Source organism: Pocillopora verrucosa, chromosome 4, assembly GCF_036669915.1.
Source record: "Pocillopora verrucosa isolate sample1 chromosome 4, ASM3666991v2, whole genome shotgun sequence".
Classification (NCBI taxonomy): Eukaryota; Metazoa; Cnidaria; class Anthozoa; order Scleractinia; family Pocilloporidae; genus Pocillopora; species Pocillopora verrucosa.
This window is the reverse complement of record NC_089315.1, coordinates 28,862,087-28,876,006: the sequence shown is the minus strand read 5'-3', so window position 1 is coordinate 28,876,006 and position 13,920 is coordinate 28,862,087. Positions and strand designations below refer to the sequence as shown.

General features: G+C 36.8%; 1 protein-coding gene across 4 annotated transcripts in view; it reads left to right on the top strand.

The window, feature by feature from the left end:
* LOC131785190 (cartilage oligomeric matrix protein) overlaps window positions 1-13,920 on the top strand; it is a 40,949-nt gene that overhangs the window by 2,473 nt on the left and 24,556 nt on the right. Inside the window, exons 2-3 of one of the 4 annotated variants that reach the window (XM_059102035.2) lie at window positions 773-816; window positions 7,229-7,279. The gene's annotated coding sequence lies outside the window, so the exon portion shown is untranslated. Of the gene's footprint in view, window positions 1-772; window positions 817-7,228; window positions 7,280-8,872; window positions 8,933-11,630; window positions 11,754-11,922; window positions 12,018-13,920 lie in introns of those variants that run through there. The other 3 variants (XM_059102034.2, XM_059102036.2, XM_059102038.2) reach the window with 3 other exon arrangements.

The following is a 13,920-nucleotide window of genomic DNA, read 5'->3' as shown; positions in this document are numbered from 1 at the left end:
CTAATTAGTAAAATAACTATTTGAAATGATATGCGTGGCTTGCGAAAGGCTGCCAATATTTGCACTCCTACTGTTGTTGTGAGAAGTGTACACGGGACTCAAGGTCACAAAATCTGGGAAAAATATTGACTAGATCGTACGGGTTAGGCCCTCCGTGGTTGCGGGATTATTCCGAGCATTTGGCATTAATACAAGTTAATGATTACGCATTACAACAAGTGATCACGAATGAAGATCAAGAATAAAGAGGAGTACATCGGTGAGAAGACTTGAATAGGGGATTTCTTTTCATCAAAAGACGCGACTGCCAGACCCTATTTTCATACAATATTTTATAGAATCGGGAGTCTCTAACTCCTATTATGCAATACACAATAAAAGTTAACTGTTAGCGTAGTTAACGACATGGTAGAAAAATTCAGCCTAGACTTTTAAAGGATCGTCACGTATAATACTCATTAATCTTCGTTATGCCCCTGACATGCTGTTTTGGTCCCCGCAGCGTGAGAAGACAATTTTTTTTGTAACGCTTAATTCTTTAAGGATACCTGATGACCTTGTTCAGTATACTGAAATATGTCATGCAGTTACGAAACACTTCATATCGGAAGGTTATTAAATCTTTCTGAGAATAATCACTGCAAAAAATCTCCGATATTCATAAATTAAGCGGCTGGCGTAAATGATTGCTCGAAAAGCATTATTAGAACATGTGCGGTATTGACCCAATACGATTACATAAGGTAACCTTGTTCTTAAATTTACATTTCAGTTACGATTGGAAAAAGGACGTACAGTCAAGTACCTCGCACAAAGGTAAGTGTTGCCGACCAGTTTTCCTAACAAATTGATTCCTTCTATAGTTTGCTTCAGGTTGTCTGTCTCTTTTGCCTTAAGGCTGGTATTGATGACCCAACAATACCAGCGAAAGCGAGTTCTCTGAATACATGAAAGTTGTTGTAGTGTTGCACTTTTGGAATTATAAACAACGCCAACACTTCGGCCTAACATGCATGTTGCGGAATTTTTTTTATTGGTTGGGCCGTGCTACGGGAACTCGAATTGCCAAACGAAACGAAAAACATTTCGAGATAACGGTCAAAATTCGAGGAAGCTGATTCAATGCGTAAAAAAAGCGCTCAGTAGGAAATTTTCGTAAGTTCGAGTTAGGGGGATGAATCAGCTCGGTGATTTCGAGTGGGCTATGTCCTACTGTATGATGGCAAGCTGCCTAATTTACTTCGTATTCGTGTGAAATCGTTTGAAAGCAGAGTTTTTTACAAAACGATTCGAGATAAGCGGCTTTAGATTGACTTGTCAACATGCAAAAGGGGTAACAGAAACTGCATTTCTTTTCCGATTAGTTTAATCATCGCAAAGAGAAGAAGAAAAGCTCTCGTAAGGATTAGCTCCTTGGTGCTAAACGTTATTTTATCACTGAAATTTGTTGTTTGCATGATATTGAATTTTTTTCCAATGGAATGGATTTACCTTGGGTTAAAAAAACACTTAACGATTGAATCAAAGGACAATTGCAAGAGGTCATTCAACAGTGTTTGTTTGCAGCCTCGATGTGAGATAATTTATAGTCACACAGAGTTTGACTGTCTATAATTTGGGTGTTTACTTTGAACCTTCGAGGACCGCCTTGTTTGTGGGTTTTGAACGAGCAATAACTGCGCCTCTAAAATCTGCAACTAATCCAGTGAAAGGTCTCGACTATTCTTAATATCAGCAAGTTCGAATCTGACAAAAAAGCTAACTAATTATTTTTAGTCGAATTGATGTAATATTAAATTTTGATTCAAGAGGAAAAGGTAACAGAAATTTGTGGTCTAATTATTTTGAGTCCTCCGTGTCATGACCTCTCCCTTTAACTGCGACACTAACTCTGTAATTAACCACCAAAACGCCGTCAAACTGGCGATTCCAAGTAACGCTAGAGGTGTTTTTTGGTTTCTATTCAATATAAACAACTCCTTCGATTCTACATGAGGTGTTCTGAAGCGAAGAGACGTTATTGTTTTAACATTCCGTTATGTAAAACAAGAGGGCAGCCTTTGAATAAAACGGAAAGCAATTAATATCTAAGTATGAAGCGTAAATGCCGCCAGCTTGAATGAGCCAAAAAAATAAAACAAAAATAAATTTTAAAAAAAGACCGAAAGCGTGTACGAGTTATTAAACTTAGCGTGAGAAACATATTTGAACGTTGGCCGAGGTTCTTTCGAAGTCTAAGTCCTTAAAAAATCAAAAGCATGGACGCATATTTTCTGATAACACCGGCTTTTAAATCACTGAAAAATTTGAACGGTGGTTATTGAATGTTTTCCTTTAAGAATGTGGATTTTTTTTCTCTCTCTCAATAAATTATTTTCTACCAGGTGGAAGATACGAAGGGAAACTGATTTGACGCAATCTGTAAATAAGGTTTCAAGTAGTTCCCTGTGAAAACAATTTAAAACAAAGCTCACTTCTTCTCCTAATTAGGTTGTTAAAATAATAATTCAAGGTACTATTTCGGTAAATTTCCTTTCATGACTGGCCAAACAAGAAGTTCACGTAAAAAATTTACTAATTTTATTGTCTTAACAAATGATCGTTGATAAGCAAAAATTAATTGAATTTTTTCGATAAGCACATTATAATTTTAAATTCTGCTGTGCTATGTATACGAAAAGTTCAACTGAGCATTCTTAAGAGAGATTTTGCGATTAAATTTCATGTACAAAGACTGGAAGCTTCCTTGTTCACATTAACTTTTGTGATTTTCGCGCGTAATTTGATACGTGGGAAGAATAGGGCGTGTGAAATTTGCCCACGCCAAATTAATTCAATACCTCACGAAACAAAGAGATTGCTACATAAATACTCTGAGTTCAATCCTTGTGCAGAATTTATCAGTATTACGACTGTATGTGCCATACTTCAGGAAGTTTTTCTGCTCTTAAAATCAGCTGTTAGGTTCAGTTTAAAATTAGCTAGGTATATTTATAAATTTTTGGATTTGAGACAAGTACCCTTAGCTCATGCTATCTGGGTGAAAAAAAAAAGATAATGATAAAATAAAATAAACAGTGGAAAAATCGCGAAAGTTTTGCTAAATTTTCTGTAATTTTTCCACATATTGGGAAAATTGATACTTGCAAAATTCAGCTCTCGACTATTCGCCGAAAGTAGCATCAATAGGCTATTTTTTTGCAATTAAGCTTAATAAATTAGTTTGATGTGGTGCTTTTAAGTTGAATAGAAATTTCCGGACCTAAATATAACCATTTAATTGATTTGCTGCACGACATGTTCTAATAAAAGTGGGGCAGAGAATTTTATATATTTTTTTTTATTTTCAAAGGACCGCTGAGAAAAGTTTTTCAAGTTTTTGGTACTTTTTGAAGAGTACAAAATCTAGAATATTTTCAGTCGTAAGAAAAAATTTTCAGATTGCGTGATTTCTTAGAAAACCGAAGCAAAATTTTAATTATCTCTTTGATGAAGGAGGTCATGTACCGACACGTTTATATTTTCTGAGCCCTAGAAAATTGGAAATACGATAAACCATAGAAAACAAAGGTAACATAATTGAGATATTATTGAGGACCTTCCACCTCAATGTTATCTTAAGGCAGAGATTTATCCTAAAGTTGAAGTCTAATGCATCTTGCAGACATTCAAATCTTGTTATCATATTAATAAAAGTATTTTTAATAAAATATTTATGCACAGCGCTCTGGATGAGAGAATGAAAACTAAAGCTAAATAGGACCCTAAAACCCAGACTCAGGACTGTGGATTTTTACCATCCACCCCCACCCCAAGAATAGAAGAAAAGGTGTTCGTTTTGTAAAAGGAACAAATGACAGAACGCAAGAAAACTTCGTTTGCACTGAACTGGACGCGAGTATTTCCGCTTAAATCACAGGGGGATGTAATTTCATCACGTCGGCTCGATAAATACGTGATCGTTCGTGAGCTCTCAATCTTTATCCCATCTTGGGTTAAGAAATTCAAAGTCTTGACACGAGCTTGATTATGAAATCCCTTCGTTCTTTTCCTCTGTAGAAGAAAGCGAAACAACGCAGGATGTTGATTTTGTTTGGGTGGGGGGGAGGAGTTGATGTTGATCTGTGGGATGATTAAATTTGGGGGGGGGGGTGGGGGTGGTGAGGGATGAGATAAGAGTTCGATGGACACCCCAGAGTCCAGTCTAGCTTTTAGCTGTGCTTTCCTAGAATTCTCCGGCCGCAAGAGACAGTATTCGAGAGAAGTCTCAAAGTTTGATTATATGTATTTTACAAGGTCTTAGCACGATTACGATCAAGGGCGATCTAAGATATCGATGATTCAGACTGACAACTTATTGGAAGAAGTACTTCCTGTCATTTTACATATTTCCGTGGTGAAAGATTACATAATTGCGTAATGTATGCCCCAGTTCCCGACAGTGCTGAAGAAAAACTCGAAATGTGTTGGATCACAGTACGTAAACCAACAAAGGAAGACAAGTGCCAACTAATACTGCATTTTTCTTTCTACTTTCGTCAAAAGAACTTTTGAAAAAAATGGTGTGAAGTGCTCAGTATGATTTCACTAACGACACTTAGTAAGTCAAATCACCTACTTACTCTTGGGTGATTTTCACTCTTAGAGAAAACAAGCAAAAACAAAAGGAAAGGGCGGAGAAATGGGAAGGGGATGAAAAGAAAACTGAAGAGTAACTGGATCAAACTCGGTGCTTTTCTTTAATTTTTGAAGATCTAGGTACGAAGGAGTCGTTAGGATTTTAGGAAAGAAGAGGCGAGAAGAGAGAGACAAGAAATAGGAATACACAAAATGAAAAGGAAGAGTGCAAAGGTGGGAGGAGAAAAAAGGAGAGGGGAGGGGAGAGTAAGAACGAAAAGAAGAGAGGAGGTAGGGGGAAAGGAAAGAGGAGGGGAGGGGGGAAGGGAGGGGACAATAAGAAGAGAGTGAGAAAATGGCAAGTGGACTAGCACGTTCTTAGCTCGCAGTTATACAAGCAAGTTGCGTTCTGGGCCCAGTTGCATAAAGGGCGGATAACGCTATCCGACGGATAAATCGCTATCCAGCGGTTAAGTGATAGCAAAACGTATAGCGCCATCCGCCGGATAGAGATTTATCTAATGGATAGCGTTATCCGACCTTCAAACAACGGGGGCCTGATGGTTACTGATATCTCGCGTTGTTAAGCTATGGAAACTCCAGCATTTGTTTTTGCTTCAAAGAATCTTTGCTATCGAGGAATAACAGATTACAAGGCCCTCGTAAGGATAACCTTTAGTCCTGGAATTTCCTAAAGATAAAGACCTAACTTACAGATCGCAATAAGATATTGTCTCGTAATCCTTACTCAACGCCTAATCGGTTCAAGATTTGAGAGCAGAAACCGCAAGCTAAGAAAAAGTAATTTTTGCAAGCACTTTTTGGGATCGTCATCATAACTTGTTTATGAAATCCCTCTTTAATTGCGCACAAGCAAGAAAATATGTTATTTAAAGACATATTTTGCAGCGTATGGCCACGGGCGACAGCGTATGGCCTCGACGCTCAGAAAAGGATCTCATTGCTCGAACATTTTTAGTGAAAAGGCCAATTTATGCAAAACAAAATGATGACCCTCCTTTATCACAAAAGGCAATAATCGCTTTTCTTTCAGTCAGTCAATCGCAAACCGCAAATTTTACCAATAAACGCAACCAAAAGATTAGAAAAAGCATCCACGATCGTTATACAGTTATTCCTGACCAGCAGCAGTGTTCTCTGCTCTAGCTTCTTTTCGGTAAACGAGTGCTACGTTCCAAATTTCTCCTTGATCGTTACCTACGCTATAGTTGCATGTAATGTAGATGAGCGGAATGAGAAAAAATCTTTAAGTGGACTACGTCTTTTAAGAGATAAGATATCCAACATGTAGGACACTCCTAACAGGATAAAGGCTGTATTCCAAAGCCACAGCTTGGAAGATTTGAGTCAAAATATTTTGATTTATGTCTCTGTGATGAATGAAGCACTTTCCATTTTAAGGAAAAAAACAAAATATCAGTTAAGTGAGATAAAAAATAAAAAAAAAAATAGTTGCAAAGCGTTTACAAACAGCACAAGGTGAAATTAAACATGGAATTTTTTGGCGTTCTCTCGTGCAGTGTGCAGCTCGGCGGAGCTTTTATCATTTAAAAAAGCAATGCCTTCCTCTTACTAAAAGCAAAATTCACATTTTTCTCTCTCGAACAAAGAATACTTTCATTTCAGCGGTCTCTAAAAGGTTCTCGGGCTTATCCGGTCATGTGACGCACCTGTAAACCAATCCCGTGCAAGCGAAAATTTCTGATGTATATCGGTGACATGAGTGTGCTCAGTATATTCCGAGCTTCATGTGTTTTCATTTCGTTGTTTCTTTTTGCTTTTGATTTGCCCAGTTTTGACCTTAAAATCTCCTAACGGCCCATATCACTATCCCATCAAAGTAGACTCGTATAATTTTGCTGGTCAGAAGGTTTTCTCGTGTAGCAGATTTATTGGTAAATCTTGTTACAATAGGCCTTTTGATTTGCTGAGTGCGCTTAGATTATTCAAAGTTCAGGCAAACCTGCCAAAACAATATCAATTCTCCTAATGGAGTTTAACCTTTAGTTCGGCTTGTAGGCGCCTTTTATCTGGTGAATAGCTTATTCATTCGTTTGCCAAGTCACTTGAGACAGATTGCTGCGTGGGATGAGAATTTTGAAACATTTTGGCACACTTCAAAACGAAAAAAAATTCACACATTAACATTTTTGAGATTTTTAGTTATTTTGGAAGGAAAAATAACTTATTGTTCACTTCCGGAGTTCTGAGTTTAACTTATCTGGGATATTTCTAAAAAAAGTCACTTGAAACTTTCTAGCTTCATCTACGAGAGGTTAGCACCCATAATTACTCATGTTATTTTTGCTTTATCTTTCTGATTGAGTGGGCTCTTGAGGCTTTAAAGAAACCTTCGTGAAACTATCTCACAGATGCACTTTTTTTAAAAAAAAAAAAAAACCGGAATTTGATAATATGATTTCTGTTAATGACCTTCCAGATAATGGACGTAAATGAATGTACCGCATTTAGTTTCTTATCTGTAAATCATGCTTGATACTTTAATTAACCGCGCAAATAATTACTTCCTTTGGCCTTCATCACTTTTTCTTTATTGCTAACCTTTGTTTCAGCTAACGTGTAATTGCAGGTAAGACAAGTGGAATTTAGCTGATTACGCCGATTGACTCCAATTTGCACAGTGAGTTTAAATTAATCTAAATTGAATTGTTAAAGGTTTCACCACCTTCATAAAATCAATTTAACTTCGGAACAAATGCGGCCATTTTAGAGCTCTTTGATTTTATATTATTCCTTTTTCTATTACACATCTTTTGAGCAAATTCACATTGGATGCCGTGCCAGCAAATTTTGAAGCCTCTGGATTCTGCTACATCTATACTTTCAAGCCCTTCCACGATGGAATTCCCAATTCATGATAATTTTTTCTGTTCAACCGAATTTTCATGCCCTCCTTTTTAGCTAGGAGTGGTTAAGAGAGATTTCTTGTTTGAAATACTGGTTAAATACAGTTTTTCTTAATCACCTATTTTTCCTGTGCGCAGTTTTTGGATCACCCATGAGAACCGAGGTTCGTCATCCCTTACTACCACACGTTAATAAAGAAGATGTTTAAAGATACTTTACTAATTTTCCAGCATACTTTGAAGCTGTTAAATCTAGATTTTATTCATCATCAACTAATTCGGGTCTAAAGTGACAACTGATGATAGATAGATTATTATGTCATGTTTTTTTAGATTACGAAAGCAAAGCAGATGTTTCCAAACCAAGCTGTGTTCCAAAAATTTCACAAAGCACCCATTAAACTCGAGATGTCTATAATAGAATTAGATCAAACAATTTTCCATTTTCCCACAAAATAGATGGTTTTGTGCGGCTGGTGCCGTTCTGACTTCAACTAATGGACTGACTGAATTAGCTTTTTACATTTGAGATGATGTTAGAAATTCTTCTGAGGCATGGATAAGCAAAGAGAGAAACTTGACTTCCGTAAGGATGCTTTCATTTCACTTTCACCTCGATTTTCCAACAACTGAGGAACAGAAAACTCTTCTGCAGTTTTTATGCTACTTTCGTGCATACTTTATAATCAGCAATGTCGAAAGATTTGCCCATTAGGGGTAGACTAATAAAAAATGAAGTTTTGTTGAGTAATCTAGACTTTGAAGGTGTACATGCAGGTATTTCATTTCAGACATGATATACGCACATAGTACTGACATCCTGTTTAACTCCTTTATTTGACATCCGCCAGTTTCCTAATCCACCTAAATTTGATTACCACGTAAAGCTACTAGAAGTCTACTATCAGCTTTCAAGTTCATGGATCGTTAAATCATATGACATCTATTAGTTTGGTCTGAGTTGGAAAGGGTATGGAGATTTAGGATGCACCTGCTGTTTTTTTGAGAGGAAAATGCACAACCCCCTCCTCCCACCCCTTTAATTTCAATTAAACTTTACAAACTCAGTAATTTTAAAGTTAGCTAAATAGATAGGAAGCAATGCAAAGGAAAGCTTAAGGCCAGGCTGTTGATACGAATAGTAGATAAACTGACCTTGCAATTACCCACATTTCTCTCAGTGAAGGTCAACGGGTCGAGAAATATCTGGCATAAACAGATCATCACACTATATCATACTTTGTCCACGAGTGGTAGATATATGATATCAGACCTGAATAAATGACAAAGTTTGTGCTACCATGTGGGTTATTCGTGCACGAAAAATACCCTTGGCACTGTATTTTGTGCGTTTGAAGAGCGCGGGGTTGTCTCTTTGCGGTTCTTTTAGAAACGAGTATTTAATTCGCAAAAAACTTGTCAAGAAGGTAAGAACTAATTTCAAGTTGCATTCCCTCTTAAATCAACTTTTGGAATCGATGATTTGAATCAAAAATTGGCGAATTTTATTTATTGTTGATTTTTTTTCTTGCTGCCTGAAACATTTTGATCCATTCGTCCTTCAGTTGCAAAATTTTCCATGGAATCAAAAGTTATTTGATCAATTCTTACTAGGGCTTCAAATTGCCAAATGGCTAATAACACAGTTTTCAACTGTTACGACAAATTAATGTTCTATCAAGGAGCGGTTTCAGAGAGATAGCACTGAGTTGACATCTAGTTCTTGATTTTAGGCTTGCTAGGGAGGCAGTCGTCTTTTGAGCCAAAACGCTTGCTATTGGCGAGTGCTATTGGTGATGGAATATAGCTACTGTTCGTCATTCCTACTCAGTTCTAAGCTAAATGAAATGATGAAAAACATTGCGATGTGTTTATTATCAGGTGTCAGGTATAGTTGCAAAAGTCGCGAATTTAGAGAGGATAAATTCATTGCGATCTCTACTGGTCCATATTCAGTCAGAGAAAAAAATCCTTTAAGGTGTGTTAAACGACTAGTTTATTCATTTATTTTCTTGAGTTTAAAAGGACAATTTAGAAACAGCGACGGTGGATATATCCTGTAGAAATTTTGTATACTGGAATGCGAGAATGTTTAGCTATCTTATTAAGCTAGACCTCTTGAGTCACAAGAATGTCTAAATATTCTGGTAATATCTGAGTATTCAAGGGTTGAGGACGGCCATTGGTCAGTGTGTACTTGTGCTTAGCTGTTTACACCTTAATCTACTTGATCGAAACTGGAGGCGTTCTCCACTCTAAATGGATCGACTCAAAAACTGAGCATGCAAACACTTCGAGGGAGATAAATTATTGTCAACTGAAATGAGAGATTGCTACGATATCACAGCAACTCGTGTACACAAACTTTACCTAAACTCTCTACTTTCTTGCAAAAAGTATTCAAGAGTTTTTCCAATGTGCTGTCCAAAGCGAAAAAAAGTCTTAAATTCTCATATTTCTCACTCATTTAAACATGATTATGGCTTCAAGAGCTTACATACGTGCGAAAATGTATGTCGAGGTTACAGAGTGATCGACAGTATTGCTGCGAATATCAAGCTGTAAACGTATAGCACTTTTACATGGTATACTATATTTACTACAGGGTATATTGTTCATTGTACTATAAACTGTTCGAGGGTAACAATATCCGTGTGAGTTATCGGCTTTTCGACAGGAGGCGCGGGTTTCCTTGTTAATTTATTGAATCGTAATACAGCTCTAAGACTTTTCATTCTGCATTTGAAACCCACGTTTATCAGAGCTCCTTTAAAATTTTCGTGACCAAGGGAGCCACAATGTTGCCAAATTTCAGAGCTCTCAGTTTGGAAACATTGTCTTGGGGTAATTTAAAAGATTCCGGCTTCAAAGTTTTCTTTGAATAATCAATGATTTTCTGTAAAATGAAGCTCTGTGTTGCAAGTTTTCTCATTCTGTCGTAGTTTGTTTAAATACCTTAACCAACGTTACGAAGTCATCGAGATTGATGTTCCGGGGGTTACCCGAGGGTCGCCTGACCTTTGTAAGCAAATGAGACCACGCTGAACGTGATAAAATATCATGAACTATCAGAGGAATTTCACCATCTTTTGTTTAATGTGCTTCTTGTCAGTCACCCCGTCATAAAAATGGGGATTGAAATTTACAGATAAGAGTTCTGGATTAATATCATTGCTGATCGAAGTTTTAGTTGCGGTGATCACCTTGATGAAATGATTGAAATATAGTTTGTCAAGGAAATTGAAGAGAAGGAGAAAAATATAGCTTATCAGAGACCTATGGATTTAACTGAAACTGATACAACTGAGATCCTCTTCTGCAAAGGAGATTTGTCCTTCAGCACGCGTTGCAATTCAGTTCAATCTTGCTTGTAACTTCGTTTCTTGCGGTAAGATGAGTTGGGCTTAGAAAATGTCAAACCCCTTAGCTGATCCAAAATAAACTTAACATAAAATTACTCAGATGCGTAAATATTGGCTTTTATTAGTCTGGATACAGAAATAACATACAAAACCTTAAATTGCTGCATATTGCTTCAGGACAGCCTATTAATTTGATTTCGGAACGGAAAATGGTATTTGCGTGATCGATGGATAATTCAGCACGCGCTCAAACAATCCGTGAAATTTGAGTTTGGTGACAACCTAAACATTTGAGCAGCTCTGATAACGAAAAAATATTTGAAGCAGTTAAATTTGAATGGCAGTTTCCGTATCAAAGGATTCACCAGCGGAAACGTATTTGCCCTAGTTTTTTTGAACATTTTTATAATCCTTCCTTTGAGAGTCTTAAGTGAAGATTTGTCAGAACTTACCGGTGAGTTAATATATCGTGACTGTACACATTTTATTCAAACATTGGAAGTATGTTACCTTCGGAGGCTGTATACGTGTGCTTATTGATACAACTGGTAAAATCTCCATGTGGAAATTTGAATGGGAGGATCTAAAATCTCAACATGAAATCTTCCGACTTTGACGTTCCGTTCTAACACGCTTCTTTTGATCATAATTCTTTATCGCATCCGGTATGTTAACGAATAATATTCAGCGTGTTGAATTCGTTGTCACTGGTTTAATTTTCACGCTTACGGAACGCTTTCGATATCAATGTTGTTCCCAGGCGCCGATACCGTTGTACGATTTTCAAACATGCGCGAGCATATTTTCCGCAAATACCTCGACCAAATCTATAGCTGTAGTGGCCGAAGGTTTTAGTCTGACAGTGATTCATTACGCGAAGGGAAAGGTATGTGTTACGCCGTGTTACGGAAGACAAGCCTCAGCTAATCGTGGGCAGCCTATCAGATTTCTCCATATCAGATACACACCGGACCTTGTGATCTCTGCTCATTTCACTGATAAACAGAGAAGAAAACACACTTACGTGTTGCTTCTGTTCTCGTTTTTTTTCCAAGTTTAAAGGGAGTACCAGATTGTTCACTCAATAACCAGGATCATCTCATTAGCTGGTGAGGATTGTATCTTCGTGTTCAGCTAGCGCCCAAATTCGGTGAGTTCCACATGCTTTAAAAACAACGTTCTTGATATGATTCATTAGGTCTTCTACATTAGCGAAAAGTGCCCTTGAAACTCTCACAAAGCCCTCTTTTGTTGTAAACGTCTCCTTTTTGTACTAGTAGAATTATGAGGAACGGTTTTAACACAAAAACTACGAACTAATACTTGCTTCAATTCCTCATGAGGTTTCTTTATTTACCTAGTGAGTTGACGTAATTAAATTTGATGAAAAAGAAACGGTGTTTATCGATTTAATGACATCATGATAGAATCTTAAACAAACTTGTTTGTCCAGGGTTCTATATTAAGCGCGGTCGAAGAAATATATAATGCGCTCTTCATGTGTTCGCTGGTAGGAAAATAAAATTGAAATCTGTTTTCAGCTTAGCTCAGTAAAAATGCTGGCACAATTTCTCTGAAACGCTTCCCGTCTTTTTAACATTTTGGCTTGGCGTTCAGCTATATCCTGCCTATGAAGTAAATACCATTAGGGTTTGTTTGATTTCTTAATAGGTATAAAGTTAATTTAGGGTTTGCAATTATTAATCTGGTGAACAGTTCAGTTTAAACATGATGTTGCATTTCGACTTCCACAGATATGCCAAATATTCTCTTCATATGCCGTTTAGGCATCTGTGTTAAATATATTACAACTGGTATGCAGTTGCCAAATTTCCTCTTTCTCAGAAGATGCCGATGTAAACAACATCTCTAATAACATTGCCTGCAAGTAGAGGTTTATATTCTAGCTAAACGGTGTTGATCCTAAAGTTGATAGTTTGTTCTGCGCTTCAGATCTCTTACCAACAAAACTGAAACAGTCATTGATACGGAGAACAATAGTTCTCACTTGATCCCGCTGTGTTTCAAAAACTTGAAATTAAAAATAACATGAAATTATTTTGTGTGGCACGTAAACATAGTTACATGATGACGTTCGGTGGGCAAAGTATTAATTAAAAATAATATCGCAACGATTAACAAGCATGCATGCATGAAATGAAACGTTCATTCCTTTAAAAGTTTAGAACAGTCCCAAATCAGACAGATTTAATATACTCTGCCTTACTTAATTGTTAATCTGGTTTTCAAGAACGTCGTCTTAAAGCTCCTTTTCAGGTAAGCTAAAAGGTGTGACCAATGCAACTAACTGTTGATGAGTTATTTATTATTATTGGTAGGGCGCCACTGAAACCGTTGCCATTCATCAGAACACGACGCTTTGACATTTGCTAAACCTTATTGGCAGAACTAAAGCTCTCCAAGACTTTTGTATACCTCATAACTGCATCAAAATCCTAAAGAAAATGATATATTTAGCACCTATGAATTATAGTAATGTAGCTCCTTTATTGCTCTACGTTCGTGATCGGAATTTATGAAGTTATTTTTGTCTTAAGGCCATTCTCAGTCACGTAAACAAAGGCGGAAATTGAAATATCTTGGAAAGTCGAGAGGTTATAGAAAGTGCTGGCAAACTGTACCTTTTAAGCCTTGTTTGGCTTAATATACACAATAGATAGCATCAGAGATAACAGAAACAACTTCTAACACAAGCGTTACAGCGAAAAGGTGCCCTCAATATTTCGAGAAGTGAACCGTAAATTGCTCATATATTGTTATCATTTGCTTTCCTTAATCAACAAACGAGGAGTTCACACTAAAAAATGTTTGAAAAACAAAGATTTAAAAAAAATGATGGAACGTTTTGAAGATTTGTTTAATTTAGGGATTTTATGGGAGTGTCTAGAGTTATTCTCTATAAAACACTGATTTAAAGTCATAATCTTGTTAATGATCCATTGTGTCATTACTCGTTCTGGCGGTGATACATATTATTCCTGTCTTGTGTTACATTTAAATGCATGAACCCTATATAGATGATAAAGTTACAG